Source organism: Oreochromis aureus, linkage group 7 (assembly GCF_013358895.1).
Source record: "Oreochromis aureus strain Israel breed Guangdong linkage group 7, ZZ_aureus, whole genome shotgun sequence".
Taxonomy (NCBI): domain Eukaryota; kingdom Metazoa; phylum Chordata; class Actinopteri; order Cichliformes; family Cichlidae; genus Oreochromis; species Oreochromis aureus.
The window spans coordinates 11,647,174-11,663,073 of NC_052948.1; positions in this window are offsets into that span (position 1 = coordinate 11,647,174).

The window sequence follows — 15,900 nt, forward strand, 5'->3', positions numbered from 1 at the left end:
ACACATGGCAGAAGAACAAAAAGAAAGAAAAGCTTATCACAGAAAGGATCTGTTCCACTTGAAACCCAGTCCTCTGTGATTTCAAGATTTATGTTTACTGCCACCTTTTAATAGTATCTGGGGACCATACTGCTCCTACCTTATTTAATTATCAGCAAGTGTTAATCAACAGATAAGCTGCTTCATTGGACACTAAAAGCAGGAGAAAGGTTGGTATTTAGTTGCATAGCCTTAAAAAAAAGAGTAACAAGTGCATATTTAATTTGGGGAATTTCCCTGATTCCTGTAATACTCTAAAATTAATAAGAATTCAGAAATAAATGACATAAACACGGATAGTTAAAAATGTATAAACAGGAAATTGTCTTACATGCGTTTGTATACCTCTGGGGATTTTACAGCCACATGCTCCTGCCTTTATCTTCCATCTGTTTAGCTTAAGGATGGAGAAAATACCAATTTGAATCACAAAGCCAAGTTCATGCTCAACTGGTTGCACAGGGATAACATCAGATTTGCAGCGTTTCAGCTTTATGGTTTATTGGCTGATTTAGTTTTGACTGGGCTCCTATCTCTGCCTGCATCAAATAAGCTCTTGCCTGGATTAAAGAGAGTCTGTTCTACCTCAAGAAAGTCAAGTGATGCTTTGAAAATGATTCAAAGTTAAAATAATGAGCACATTTATTTTCTATGCCATTTGTTTTTAGAGCATCAGAGACGCTATAGCCATTCATGTGCTGTTCTATTCAAAAGGCGTTTTACATTTGGCTTGCAAAGACAGAAACTGCAGTTTTCAAAACTTATATCTGCAGTCAGACTGGACAGTTTCTTGAGGGAGTGGTTGATACTACCACTCCTTCATATGTTTTCTAATCGGGTTAGGTCTGCTGGGAATATCACTTCATAACTAACACCAAACTTGCTGGTTCCATGTATGTGCAGGTGGACAACAGTGTAAAGAAAACAAGTTAATCACTGGATTTAGCTGAGAGGAATAGACAGAGGGTTTGAGCTCATACATAGCAGGAAATCACTTGACAGTGCAAATCTCCGGGGTGGAAGAGGCTCTTAATGCATGAATCTGGTAATAGAGCACGCTCGCCGAATATATCCATATTCATCAGACATAATGAATGCAAGGTTTAGTAGGACATTTTTATTCATTAACATGTACTCAGCTAACAGTGATGAAGTGCTGCAACAATCATGAGCACGTATTCATTCAGTGTCTTTGAGACGTCTTGTTTCTAACTGAGTTGAAATCTTGACACTTCATGTGTTTTGGGTTTTTATTTAAATTATATTGTATAGTTATGATATTTCATAGAGACACTTTTTTTTAAGGAATTCGGGTATCTAAAATTATATCAGACCTTACGTTGTTAGGGGTGTTTTGTTTTGTTTTTTTAAACATTCCTGGTGGTAAGTGTAATAAAGGTTAGCTTGTCAGTATTGGATCAGTCACGGTTTTTAAAAATCCCTTATTTTTGTTATTATTTATACATGTTTTCTCAAGTGTCTTACCAAAAGAGGATCAACATGCTCAGGGCAAATCGCAATTAGTACTCAGCAGCAGATTTCAGTTGGTTATTGATAAGACTCAATTGCAACAAATGACATGATTCATGACTGTCAAATCATCTCCCTCTCACTCTCTGTATTTTTCATTCTTCATATGCATCTGACTACATTCGACATGCATCTGGAACTTGGGTAAAAGATATCAGTTGTAGACTTTAATCATGATTTATTAATTAATTAAGTTATTTGGTACCTTTGATCAAGACTCTTCTAGCCCCTAAGATCAGTTTGGGAATGCTGAGAAAAAGTTTGATTTCAAACAATTGTTTCTATTTCCAAGATACATTCAGCTTCTATACTGCTTATAATAAAAACTGGCATCATACATGCCATTCAAGCTTAAGCGTCGGTTTTGACTTTTTTTTAATACTATATTTGTTGGAGATGCTCAACTTGGGAAGCAATTACACAAGCGATGGCAAGCTAGTTTGGTTAGCAAGATGAATCAGTAATTCACTGTGATGTTAAACGGGATGCTAATTTACTTGCAAAATGTAAACTTAAAACAGCGTACTTGCTGAAGAAAAGGAACAGGCAGTTCTATACAGCTGAATACTGAAAAAACACCACTGGGTTTTAGAACTGAACAAGCATTTTGGATGAGAGGTGAAATGTATTCACAAACCTAAAGAAACCCAGTTGCCTGGGTAACATAAAACATGGATGTAGCCTCCAGGCCACCAGATGGCGATAGCTGTAGTAAAGTAAAGAGTCTTCCAGTCCAATATCACCCTGTAATCACTAATGTCGCAGAAGCTATGTCCATCCTTATACGATGGTGTCGACTCTTTTCTTTGAGCCAGCCTCAAGTGGCCACTTGTGGAACTGCAGTTTCCAGTTCATTTAGTACTAGAAGTTTCAACTTGGTTGCAAACGTTATTTTAATTCGATGGTTCCACTGGTGAATGGTTAATGTTAGATTTTCTGTTTATTTAATATTTCCTCTGTGACTGAAAATGAAAACTACATCAAAATTGCTCTCAGAATGGAGAGGAATTTGTGCAGTCACATGCTATCTTTTATAGTCCAGTACATGTCTCTTAATTTCCCCTATATATCTCTTTGTGTTTGTTGATAATGGGTCTTTAATGTTCGGATGTAGGTGTGTGTTTCTGTGAGCCTGGCTGTCACTGTGTGTATTATTATGCTTGTTTGTAAATTATATGCACTCCTGAGGTCAGGATAGATTCAGCCTGCTTATTTTTGTCAGCCGACGGTTAGTTTGGGGACGACATTAATCTGGAGCTGTCAGAGCTTTTCTGTTGAGCTTAAAATGCATATGACCTTCTTACCAAGGAGACTTTGCTCTTTTGATATGATGGTTCACTCAGTTTATTTGAGAAAAAAACACGAGGCTGCACAGATTTTATCTTTCTAGGAAAATAAAGTATTTGGCTCGTGCGCTTAATAAAATGAATGCCCTGACAAATATTGCTGAAAGACAATCACGAAGCATGAAACTCCAATTCAGTCAGCCATTTCCAACAATCTTACCTACACCCCATCTGAATGATAACATGAGGCTTAATATAAAAGTGAGTCCATCCCCATGGTTTCCCATGTTGAAAGATGCAATTGTATTGCAGAAATAAATAAATTTACAGCCTGGTGCCTTTCATTGTCACTTGGTTGAACTCAAAGGTGCTCTTAAGGCTCAGCTGCTCAACTTCTACGTTTAGTTTTCCCATTTTTTAGCATTTAATGTGAAGGCCCACGGTCATACTGAATGACCCAAGGTGGATCAGTAATTCAGTATGACCGTGGGCCTTCAGCTCTACCACCTCTGATTTGCCTGAAAACTTTCTGGTCCAAAGTTTGCACATATATAATGATTGCTGTGAAATTTTAGCTTCATATATCAAATACTCTTCTAGATACAGTTCTTTGAAAAATGTTCCATCGACCCACTTCCAGCAAGTTTTATTACACTTTGAAATCTGAGGCAATGTTCGAACATGAAGATCTCAAAAAGCATTAAAGATAAAAGCCTGAAATTTTTACTGGCCTTTCCTAAAAATAAAAAAGGACTTGAATTTTGGGAAAGATACACCAAAAAAAGTTCTGGCTAGCTTTAGTTGTACCACTATACTAAACAAAAATACTAGTAGATATTAGTCTAATCCAAATACAATAAAATACAGATGGCACTATGATCCTGATCCTTGCTTGCCTGTGGCACTCATAGCACAACGGTTAGGGTGAGTTAGCAGGCCAGCATGAACATTAAATAAAAATATAATTTTCTTCATGTATGTGATTGAGCATTCTGCATGTTTTGTTTTGCAGTATTGTGAAATACAGAAACTCTCACAAGCCGTGCTAGTGTGTGCTCAAGAATGAGACTTCACAGGACTTTTTATTTATTTATTTACATTAATCTAAATTTAACTTTTTCCATTCTAACCAGCCCACACAGAGAAATTGTTTTGGGGTATATTTGCACCAAACTGACCCTGATTCAATTTTATGGTGAAAAAGATCAGTGAAAATTTCAGGCTTTTATATTTAGTCTTTCATACTCACATTCAAACAAGTGTACAGAAAAAAACAAGCTGGAGGTGGGTGGACAAGGAATTCTTTTTTTTTTTTTAAGAAAAGTGTCTTGAAAAGTATTTCATATATGAAGCTAAAATTAACAGCAGTCATTATGTGTATCAAATTTGAAACCGTAACATTTTCAAGAATATCACAGGTGGCCAAGCAGAAACATTTCATGATTTGAGATGGAACAACTACCTTGAAAACCAATCTCACACACTTTCCTAGACATCCCCTTAGCTCTTATCCATATATGCATATATAAAATTTTGAGGTTGTGGCAAGGACTACTATGTCCTTTCCAAAGAAATTTTTTAAGTCGTGCATATATCCATTTTTCATAAAAAGTCAGATGTATTCATTACAACCAGAACTAATAGTAAAGTGTCAAAGCCAGAGAGTTTATCCAACATGATGCAGCTGTTAGGCTCAGGTGTGCTTTGTTACCCCCCTCACCAAAATTCATCCTCATCCCTGTCTGCCACAGCCTCAGTTTGAGATGCATGCAGCTTTCACGGGGGCTGAAAGATGCATCTGCAGAACAATATTTGTGTTTATGGCAGCAGCAGCAGAGGAGATTTTGTTGATCAAACTGTTTTATGAACTGAGATCTCAAGGGGAAAAAAGACAGATAGAAGAGGAGGAGTAGTTGTGAGGATACAGGTCTGCGATGTTCTAAATGTTTCCTTTTAAAACTACACTGCTAATCATAAAATATTCTTTTCGTACTGTAATAATGGTTTTAAATGTCTCATCATAAAAGGCTTAAACAGTCCTTTCCGCTCTCCTTGGAGGTCACTAATATATTTTATTCATTCCTGTGTGACAAACCCTCCACCCACGGATCACAGCTAATAGTGAGGAGAGTATTAAGTCGTTAGAGCCATCAAAGGGCACGGGGATATATTCCAATTTTGCAAAAGCCAGTGAATTAAGATAAGTAAAAAGGAAGACATCGCCCAAAAACAGAGTAGACTATTGTGTGTTGCAGCATCAGCAGCATCTCACAGGACTTGAAGAGATTAGAACAGAGGCCAGGAGACTGACAGAGAGAGCAGGGCATGTTTCCAAGGAAACAGGCTATACTAAGGAGAGGGACTTTCTGATGGTGGCAATGTCAATATTCAGACAACTTTGTTCCAGCAGATGTCCACCTGATTATTCAGTGGCACAAAGAGCAAAATCACACAGCTCTTCACAGATTTGGAAAAAAAGGATTGTTGAAAGAAAATTAAAATGGAAAAGTGTTAGATAGGTGTTTTTGGCTGTTCTCTTATTCACAAGGAAGTCACCACAGTTTAAATTAGTTTTATTTGTGAAGCTAAGATTGAAAAGAGACCTTGTAAGGCAGAGATATGATGCTTTTAAAATCCAGGATAGAAATGTATTTGAGAATTCTAGTGTCCAGCTCTCTCCTCAAACAGCCAATCACCTTGTTTATAATAGCCAGCCTGGAAAAAACTATTAGCTAATAGTGCTGGCCAGTGGTAACACATATGGCTGTTATTGTAGTAGAAATGTTCAGAAGTGTACCTACAGTATAGATTATCTTGCTTCACTGTAACATGAATTAGCATGGTATTCATACAGTGCTGATTGTGTTGGCTCTCTGAAGCTGAAATTTAGTGAAATAGTTTATACACGGCACAGTTGAGCTTAGTGACAGTGGGTCTTGCTGCTTTTTTACCCACACGTGACTCTCCAGAAAGGGCAGAATGGTAAGGAGGGCCATGGATGAAGTCCTATCACCATATATAAATATAAATGACTTCTGATGAACATAAAAGTCTTCTTCATCCCATGGTGGTCTTGAAATAACCCGTATGTGTACATTAAATTTTGGGGCAATGCCGCCAACTCTTTTTTGTTCTTTAATTAGATTGGGCCGGTGATGTGAATTTTTATGTCCTTATCAGTGTTGGGGTATCAAAAAAAGCAATGCATCACTTACAAAAAAAGAAAAAAAAACCTAAAGCAATGATTACTTAATTAATCCCCAGAGAAAGAAATCTGCACCACATTTGCACTGGTGCACTGACACGTAATTAGGCTTCAGGCTACAGTCCCACAAACCAGGGCAAATCCTCATGTGGCTTGCTCTTTACCATCGTGCTCCTGCCCTTTTGTGCAATAAAAATGAAAGTAATGACCATACCTCAGTCCTAAAAATCTGTAGACCACTCCACTATTTCCCTCTTCCCTGCACACAAACTGCAATCGGCAGATTGTAGCACAGATGTGCAGGAAAAAAGAGACACATTTGATGCGTTTTGTCTTTCTATCCACTCCTTGTGCAGATCACTGAAAAGGTGTTTATAACGCAACTAACAACATAAATTTAGCTGTAATGTAAAGTTTGCTTTGTAATGCATCACACCAAACACTGCTCTCTATCATCGTTAACCTTACAGTTAGAGCTCTCTCATTAGATTACCTGCCCAGAAGTGTTGACCAAGTACTTTCTTTTAGAAAGTATTATAATTATACCATCACATCTTAAATCCTAAATATGAAGTGGCAGATCAGTGATAGTGATCAGCTATAACTGATATGATTTGCATAAAAGGCCCAGTCAAAGCTACAAATTCACATTTTTATGCTCGTGTATTTGTACGCCATAAACAAACAACATGTTAAATTGTGCTGTTTGGTGGATTTTGTTAGGCTACGACCCAGATTAGCATACCCCAGTTGGTTGACCAGCTATGCTAGTCCAACTGCTGCCTGTAGCTTTATGCTGTACAAGTATAGAAGAGGTTTCAATCCAGACTTTTCGAAAGAAAATAAGTAATATCAATTCCCCAAAAGCATTCGTTATATTGAGACGACTGTGTGTAAACCAATAAAGATAGATAATTATTTACAAGAAAAAACATGATGGCTTGAAACTGCAAAAGTTGTGCGTTATGTGTGGGTTGTAACGCTGTCAGCAGACCAAGTACTGCTGTCTGCAGCTCAGATGTGGCAGACAGTGAAGGTTTGACATCTGTGTGGTATTTATGACTCCTTTCAGACTAGACTGTCTACGCTGACTCGCACTGTGCATTATTTAAAACTCTGACAGAGGCTGTTTTCAAGTTTGTCCAATTTTTTTTTTCTCTTTCTTTTTTTCCCCCCACTCTAACTTTCCCACTTGGGTTCAGCTGGGTGCCAAAATGCGGCTGTGTGCTGGAATATGTACGTATGTTTGGGAAAGCAAAGGGGCTCTCTGTGTGTGGCAGAGGCCTACACTTGGATTGCAATGTGAATTAATGGCTCACTGGAGTGTGGTTGACGCCCTTTAGTATCACCCACAAACTACAGCACAGCTCTAGATGGGATCCCGCGTTGCAATAGATCACCCACCAAGCTGTGCAGAGATGGCAGAAGCACTTATCACCTCCACCCTGCCTTTGGACTGTCTAATGCAATCTTCTCTCCGAGAGTGCTTAAGTTACTACTTATAAGTGCTTGATTGGACTGAAAATGATCATATATCTCACAGTTAACCCGAATTGAAAATGAAAAAGACCAAAAAAAGTACCAGACACTTATCATGACTGTGCCTCTTTTTGCACAAAAAATATTCTGGGAACTTGCTATCTTTCTTTGTCACAGGCTGTACTTCACTCGCCTTTTCTTCCACAGAAAAATCATGTCTTTTATGTGAAGCCTGTCATTGTACCAGGGGAATGAAGACAGGCAATAAAATTCTTTCTTTCTCTCTCCCTCCCTTTCTGCAATGCGTAATGTGTGTGTGTTTTAACCGTACGCCTCCTTTGCCTCTTGCGTGTGATTAATATTTTCTATTGCTCTCAGGCTTGCAGCGAGATTACATCCACACTTTGCCTTAAGCACAAATGTGGTTTTCCATTGTGAAGTTGGTCAAGTAGCACGTCTCATCTCTTAAAGCAGCATGCGTTGCTGCTTGTATCCCCGAGTAGCAAGTGAGAAATCAATCATGTTTTCATTACTGTAATTCCAGGTTTAGTCCACTTAAGCAACTGCAATTGGCAGTGAAACTGTACTATGCTTAGGTATTGATTTTCTGCTTTGTATTGTTGGCTGTGGTATTTTCAAACCTGCTTAGTCTGACTCCAAATCAATGCTTTCTGTGCTTCCAGTTTGGCATAGCAGTGTAGGCAGAGACTTGCCCAAATGCTACGACCATCCAACTACTTTAACTGGTTTTCAGGCTAAATAATAAAGAAATAGCTCAGCTTTACTTATATTTAACCTGTTAAGATACTCATACCAGTGTATTTAAAGCAATCTGCACAACATAACAAAACAAATTGTTCAGTACTGCACTGACAACATGACTGAAAAGTGTATATTTTAGTTATGCAGTAAATGTCTTTCTGCTTAACACATACACAAAACTTGGGAAACACATTTTTTGAACAAGTCGAATGTAAATTTACTGACTTTGGCATTCAACACATTTCAGGCTCCTCGTCTTAATATCACAATAACATTGTGATTCAGCTTTAAGCCAAAGGTTCACTTAAATATAAAACTTGTGTCATGAATAAAACAAGCCAAAGAAAGAGTCAACACAGGCTGGTAGAGTCTTCTTGCTAATCTACTTTATGCATTTGTCACAGGAGGTCCCTCTAAACAGAACGCACAGTGTTTGTAACATTTTCTGTAACCTGATTAAAAATGCTAGTTGTGAGATTTGATACATTTGTTTCGTTACTCTCCTCCAGACTGTCCTTATCATCGGTGTAGGTTGGACCCAGGAAGTGCCAAATGAGACCGTCAAGCATCTTTTTAACTTAATTTAACAAACTGACTATATAGACAGAAGTTGAAGTTGCTGTTGAGAGTCACATGGAGAAAAAAAGGGCACAATGGCTGCCAGAGGCCCCACTAAATTGGGGTGTAGCCCATTGTGGAACTGTTTACTCATTTGTTAGATTTAGGCCTCAGTCACACAGGACAGTCCCCTGGCAACCTCCTGTTGCTAGGGAAAAATGTGTATTCCTGAGGTGAAATCAGTAGTAGTAAAGTAGATGCTGCACCTAAAGCCTTATGGTTATGGTCACAAGGAGATTACTGCAGTTGTAGTTTGTGTGGAAGATACCGACTTGTCTGCATACATTTATTCTCTCAGCTGGAGTGAAACTTGCATTGAAAAAGTGCTTTGAAAAACAGAAGTAGTGAACATTTGACTTCAAAGTAAAAGTTTTTGCCTTACTCCAGAAACCAACATGTTTCAAAAGGTGCTGCTTTTACTTTGAAGTCAAACATTCTCCATCTCTGGTTTGCATCTGCCAGACGAGATGGTGTCTGTAGCTTTAGGTACAGTTTAGATAGATAGATAGATAGATAGATAGATAGATAGATAGATAGATAGATAGATAGATAGATAGATAGATAGATAGATAGATAGATAGATAGATAGATAGATAGATAGATAGATAGATAGATAGATAGATAGATAGATAGATAGATAGATAGATAGATAGATAGATCCCTAAAGCTCTGTTTAATTTAAACTGAAAAATGTCTTTGCTGACATATTAAATGGTATTACCTTTTATGATATGGACAGAGGTTGGATAGCAGATTGTATTATTGTATAATGCTGCCCCACCAGTGCTCACAAATCAATCTGAGAGTTATTTTGAGTGATTTGAGTGATTTTCTTTCCCTCTCTGCGGCACCACTAAAGCAGATATTTAGATTCCCCCACCTGCCAAATCTCGCTTTAACCCCTGGCAACATGCACAAACTGTGCAATGCTAATCTTCACTCTTCACTGGGTTCAACATTTGGAGCCCAAAATAGTAAGATACAGACAAACTATGTCACTTCACTTACTCTTGTAGCACGTAGGGTTAAAAACTATACCTGCACCAATGTTAAAGTTTCATTTTCAGAGGATACACTTTGCTTCCAGGTCATGTAAATTTCATAATCAAAGGGTGAATGCGAGCATTACTGTGAACCATGTGCTGAGACACTGCACCACAATTCACCAACTGTGCATGAACAGTTTTGGGCCGAATCCAAGCGGATTTGAAAACAAAACATTTTTAGATTTGCTTGACAATAATGAGTACGGCAGAGTGTGATTTGGTGAAATATCAAGACAATTTTTAACATGTGAAAGGATATTTTACAGCTACTCTATACTGATTCAGAAGATGGTAAAGCTCATTCCTTTTCTTTTATTAAAGTATCAGCGATTTTTGGAGCATCTTTGAACAAAATCATACAGCAAACATTTCCCATTAAGCTACAATAGCGACCTTGAAACAAGGTGGAGCTTTGTATCCCAATCTCTGAACAAATTGTCTCTCCAATTTCTCTGCAATTCCTACAGTCCATCACTGTCATAAGCTCATTATTGATCAGAGACTGATGCTTCTCATGTTCACAGTTGGTTGTCTCTTGCCGTAGTCTCATCACTCTTATGTGACCTTTGCGCCGCCTCAGAAGTGTAAAATAAAACAAGTATGAGTTCCAATAACGCAGAGTGAGCTCGGAGGGTTAGATATCTTCACGGCCATTTATGGGTGTTTGTGGCAAGGCATCAGTTCAAAGAAAGAAAAAAGAGAAATGCATCCTCAATGATCGCATAGTTCCAATTAAATATGGTTTACAGGAAAAAGTAAATGGTACGCAGCTACATCTGGAAACTAAGCAAACAAAGACATTTAAAATGGCTACAAAAAGAGCAAAACATCTACAAAGACTTGCAAAGTTACCACACGTAGAGATGTAAAGCAGCCATAAAGTGACAAGGTGACCACAAATACATGCAAAATGATCACAAAGAGGCACAGTTCACCCGAGAAGAGACGCAAAATGGCCATAAAGTGACGTATGATGTCATCATTCAACTATTTCAAAGTTAGAGCTGTGGCAGTAATAGTAACCAGCTTCCCCTCAGTAAGATTGATATACTGTAGAGCTTTTACAACAAAACTCTCTAAAAACACAGCCTAAAGCGCTTCACTATACAAACAGTTGCAGGAAATTACTCCAAATTGTGCCCAGAAATGCATGTGAGGAAAAAAAGAAAACGAAAAAAGCCAAGAGTCTCAGATAATCCTGCAAATGTCTGAGGAGTTCTGTGTAGCATGGGAGGAACATCCATCTCATTTAAATAAGTCAACGCCTTCAGAGTATTTAGATTTTCGGGCTCAGCAGACGCGGGGTGCCTCCACAAGAGGCGCCCCCTGGCATGTTAGTTTTCTGCTGATTGACTCAGCGGGCTCTCATTATCAAGAGGAGAATGAGCTGTAAATGTTTTCTCTTCCTCTCCTGTTTATTTTCAGGTTACATTGTGGTTGGGGAATGTCACTCGAATGCCAGTTTTGTTTTTCTCTCTAACTGAGAGGAGAAGCGAACACATTATTTATATATAATGACATGTTTTATTTAGTATTCCCAAAGCCTTCTGGCCAGTACAGTCCATGAATCACTTACAGACTCTTTAGCCACAGTCCATACCCCCCTCTCTATTTCTTTACGAATGCACCACCTTACAGAGGATGGGAGTAAAGAGAAGCCTGGTAATGGCCATCTTTGGGCTACGATCTGAGAGAGAGAGAGAGAGACACTATAACGTTCAGTAATGTCAGAAGCTGACTGTGAATGGCAGACGACCTAAAGAGGTTTGAAGTTAAAGAAAAGCTATAAATGGTTTCACACATCAAAGAGCTCTGAGAAATATTTTCTCATCTTGTCTCCTGGAGGAATCAATACAAGCTCAGCTCTCTCCACTAACAGGCAGAGCCGAGCACAGGTGGCATTTTAAGAGCACAGACGCTCTCTCTGCTGAGGATTATCTGCTAATCCAGCTTCACTTATGCATACGGCTGCATGTCTCTGCTGCGAATAAAAACACAGGAAGCTCTCTGTTTCAAATTTTATGTTCAAATATTTCAAGAAGCTAACTGATGAACTGTTGCATTCATTTACTAAATAAAAGCAACAAAGAATTAATTCAATTCAATTTTATTTATATAGTGCCAAATCACAACAACAGTCGCCTCAAGGTGCTCTATATTGTAAGGTAGACCCTACAATAATACATACAGAGAAAATACCAACAATCAAATGACCACCTATGAGCAAGCACTTTGGTGACAGTGGGAAGAAAAAACTCCCTTTTAGCAGGAAGGAACCTCCGGCAGAACCAGACTCAGGGAGGGGCGGCCATCTGCTGCAGCCGGCTGGGGTGAGAGATGATTTAATGCAGAGAGAGAGGTCTATTAACACATAGTGAGTGAGAAAGGTGACTGAAGAAGAAATAGTCAGTGCATCATGGGAATCCCCCAGCAGCCTACACCTATTGCAGCATAACTAAGGGAGGATTCAGGGTCACCTGATCCACCTGGCCCTAACTATGTGCTTTAGCAAAAAGTAAAGTTTTAAGCCTAATCTTAAAAGTAGAGATAGTGTCTGTCTCCCGAATCCAAATTATAATTTGTTCTTGTGATTCAGTAATCTGTTTGAGGTAATCTTACTCTTCAGTTTTTCTTTAGCATTTATGTAATCATCTTCTTTATGACTTTCTGTATTAAATCCATCATTGTGGAGGAATTTCAGGCTTGCAGTGTTTCTTCAGTTCACTGAGGTGTGCAGTCATTCCCATATGCACAGGCTGAGGTTTAGAATCTGACTGGGTCATTCAGTCATCTTGATGCTTGCCAAGCTTTAGTTGTTGGACACGTTGCCTCACATTTAACTCTAGAATACTTGGAGTTAATGGTCAACTCAGTAACTACAAGGTGCCCAGGTCGTGTGGCCTCGCCTCAACTACCATGTTTGACAGTTTGTATGACACATTTCTGCTGATATGCTGTATTTGATTCTTTTTAGAGAATCAAATACTTTGTCCTGGAAACCCTTCCAAACAACCTATACCTGTACAGTCTTTTATATGCTAATTGAAGCCTGTAGATTCTCAGACGTTTTGCAGTTTCTCTGAGCATTGCATAGTCTGACCTTGGGGTGAATTTGGTGGGACGTCAACTCCTGGGAAGAATGGCAACTGTCTTAATAGGTTTCCACTTGTGAATGATCTCTCTCACTGTAGAATGATGGATTTTAAATTATTTGGAAAAAGTCTTATAAACCTTGCCAGATTGCTGGGTATCAAATTCTTCCTTGGCATTGTGTTAACACACATCTCAGTGCTCCAGAGCAGCAAACTGCCAACACTCTGTTAGAGGCGCTCACACTTGCTGATTTTTAGCTAATCAAATGCATCTGGTTAGCAGCACCTAGCTGCTACTTAGCCTCCTAATTTCTGTGGATGCAGGAGGATGTACACAGGTTTCAACAGGACTGCATAGAATAAAAATGTTCTTTTTTTTTAACATGAATGTAGTTTGAAATCTTAAAATGTGTTAAAATGACACATTGAAGTGTCCTCAAATGTGACATACTGGGATTTAAAACTCAGTTTTCGTGTTCGCTAATGGCACAGAAATGGGATTTTCAGTTAATTAAGACATGTAAAACTCAAATGACTTGAACTTTTGTTGCTGTTTTGAATTGTTTTTAAATGGCAGCATTAATTTAGTTCACCAGGTTCAACAACTAAGGCGAGGCGATATCACAGGCAGGTGAACGAGGCCATCATCTGCCAGTGTAGTCGTATGGAGGTGGTTACAGCTGATAACGTCCACTCAATAGGCTGATAACATTTCAAATGGGTGATTTAGTTTTACATACTAAGGAAGTGATGTGGAATGTAAACGTTACAATAAATCAAATATTTCTCTGCACTGATGCACAGGACATAAATTCTGCAGCTGATCAATAATATACACATTACCCATATCAGCATTCTGCTCCACCAGGTTTCAGCTAATCTCGACTACATTTCTCTGACACTCTTGTCATGTAGAGTGTTACAAAGTTCAGATATTTCAGATCTGCGTTATCTTAAAGCACTGTCAGAAACAGCTAACGCATGTGTTCAAAGGATTAAATCTTTGCCAAACCAATGAAGAACCAACAGAAAATAGAGAATTTCAACCCCTTGCAGTGCTGTTTGAGCTCCCAGCAGTTTACATTAATTAACATGCCGTGCAGCCAGGCTTGCTTCTTGAATGACAATGTTTTCCTAATTTGCTTCAGAGGCTCTTATCAAAAGTGATAGACCTGGCAAGATCAAAGTGCAGCCTAGTGGTTTTCCCTCTGGCAGTTTCTGACTAGGAAAGGGAGCTTTTAAAGGACTTGTGACAAGCACATTGCCTTTGAAGCGGATTAGTATTGTTACCGTCTCATGTTGCACAATGATGTTCACAGCATACTGTCCCCAGAACTCAGTGGTTTAAACTGTCTGGCCGACTGAACCCCACACAAATTTCCCAGTTGTGGAATATTTGTTCTCACAATTTCAAAGCGGCCCCTTGAGCCCTATACTGCAGCACTATAATCATAATGAACAGGACTACTATATGCTCTAAAAAGGTACTCCTGATAAAACGTATTAAGCTCGTTTTTCATGTCCCTATGGAAAGATTGATTGCACTGAGAGCCTTTTAATATAAATATATTATCTCCCAGAAGTGATATGAAATCTCACTCCAAAAAAATGCTGCGCTAACACTTTATCGGTGGAAATATGATCTGAGGCGATCTAGGACTGCAGCACATTTTAAATTCTGCAGCTTCAGTACATCTTAATATCAATATTTAGCCTTCACGAAGAAAGGAAATAGGGTTCCTCCTTTCACCTTAAATATTGTCATCTCTTCATTTTGTTGCTGCTGTTAAACATCTAATGATGAAAATCAGTGTTATCAGCAGTCACTGAAAGTCTTAATTAATGATCAGTGACTGCAGTGTTTGGTGTCATTTGTTCCAAAGAAATGTATTATGTATTCACACTATGTTTTTATTTTTTTGTTTGTTGTTTTTGTTGTTGTTGTTGTTGTTGTTGTTGGGGGGGGGATGGGGGGCTTTTGTTGGTTTTCTTAAACACTACTAAAAGTAAAGCGGTGTGAGGAGTGGAGATATAAACATAACTTTTCAGGAATAAGGCAAAGTGCTACCTATTCCCAGGTCAGAATCAATGACTGTTTTCTACAGTCATTGGTCAGAATCAACAAGGCTATCTAAAGCTACTATAATAACAGCAACTGTTAGCTAGTACCTACAGAGATAGCATGCTAACACAAAGCTAGCAATGAGCCCAGAGTGATGCTAAAACTTTAACATCTGTCATAGAATCACTGCGGCCAGTGATTTTACAATGATATCATGTTTGGAATGATTTTTGATTGTGCCAGAGTTTGGTTATGTAGATTTATCTTTTTAACTGGTAATCAAGTGATACCAAGCAGACGTGAGGAATGTAATTTAACAAGTAGTATAATGAATTATTTTCACCAGGGAGTAAATTAGTTATGTAATACAGTAATGTGTAATATATTTATTTTATTTTATTTTATGGGACCAATGACCCCGACGATGGAGCCAAAGCTTTTTATAGATTTTAGCACAGACATGCAGGGTGTTTTTTTCTGTTTCCAGTCTTCATGCCTCATGCAGTCCTAGAGACTGGTTGCCAACACCCTGACCCATTGGTTAACAGTTGAGGACAATTGCCAGGTGAAACTGATCACAAAGAAGGTGCTGCACCAAAAACCATCTTGCCAGTCAGCCATAGTTTGCAATGAAGATCCCAATTTGCCTGCAAACCCTCCCCAACTGCTTGCTGTGCAGTGAAACTGAAAATGGGTGGCAGTAGCTCAGGTGGCAGAGCAGGTCAGCCACTAATCAGACGGTCGGTGGTTCAATCCCAGGCTGCCTCCTGGCTGCATGCCA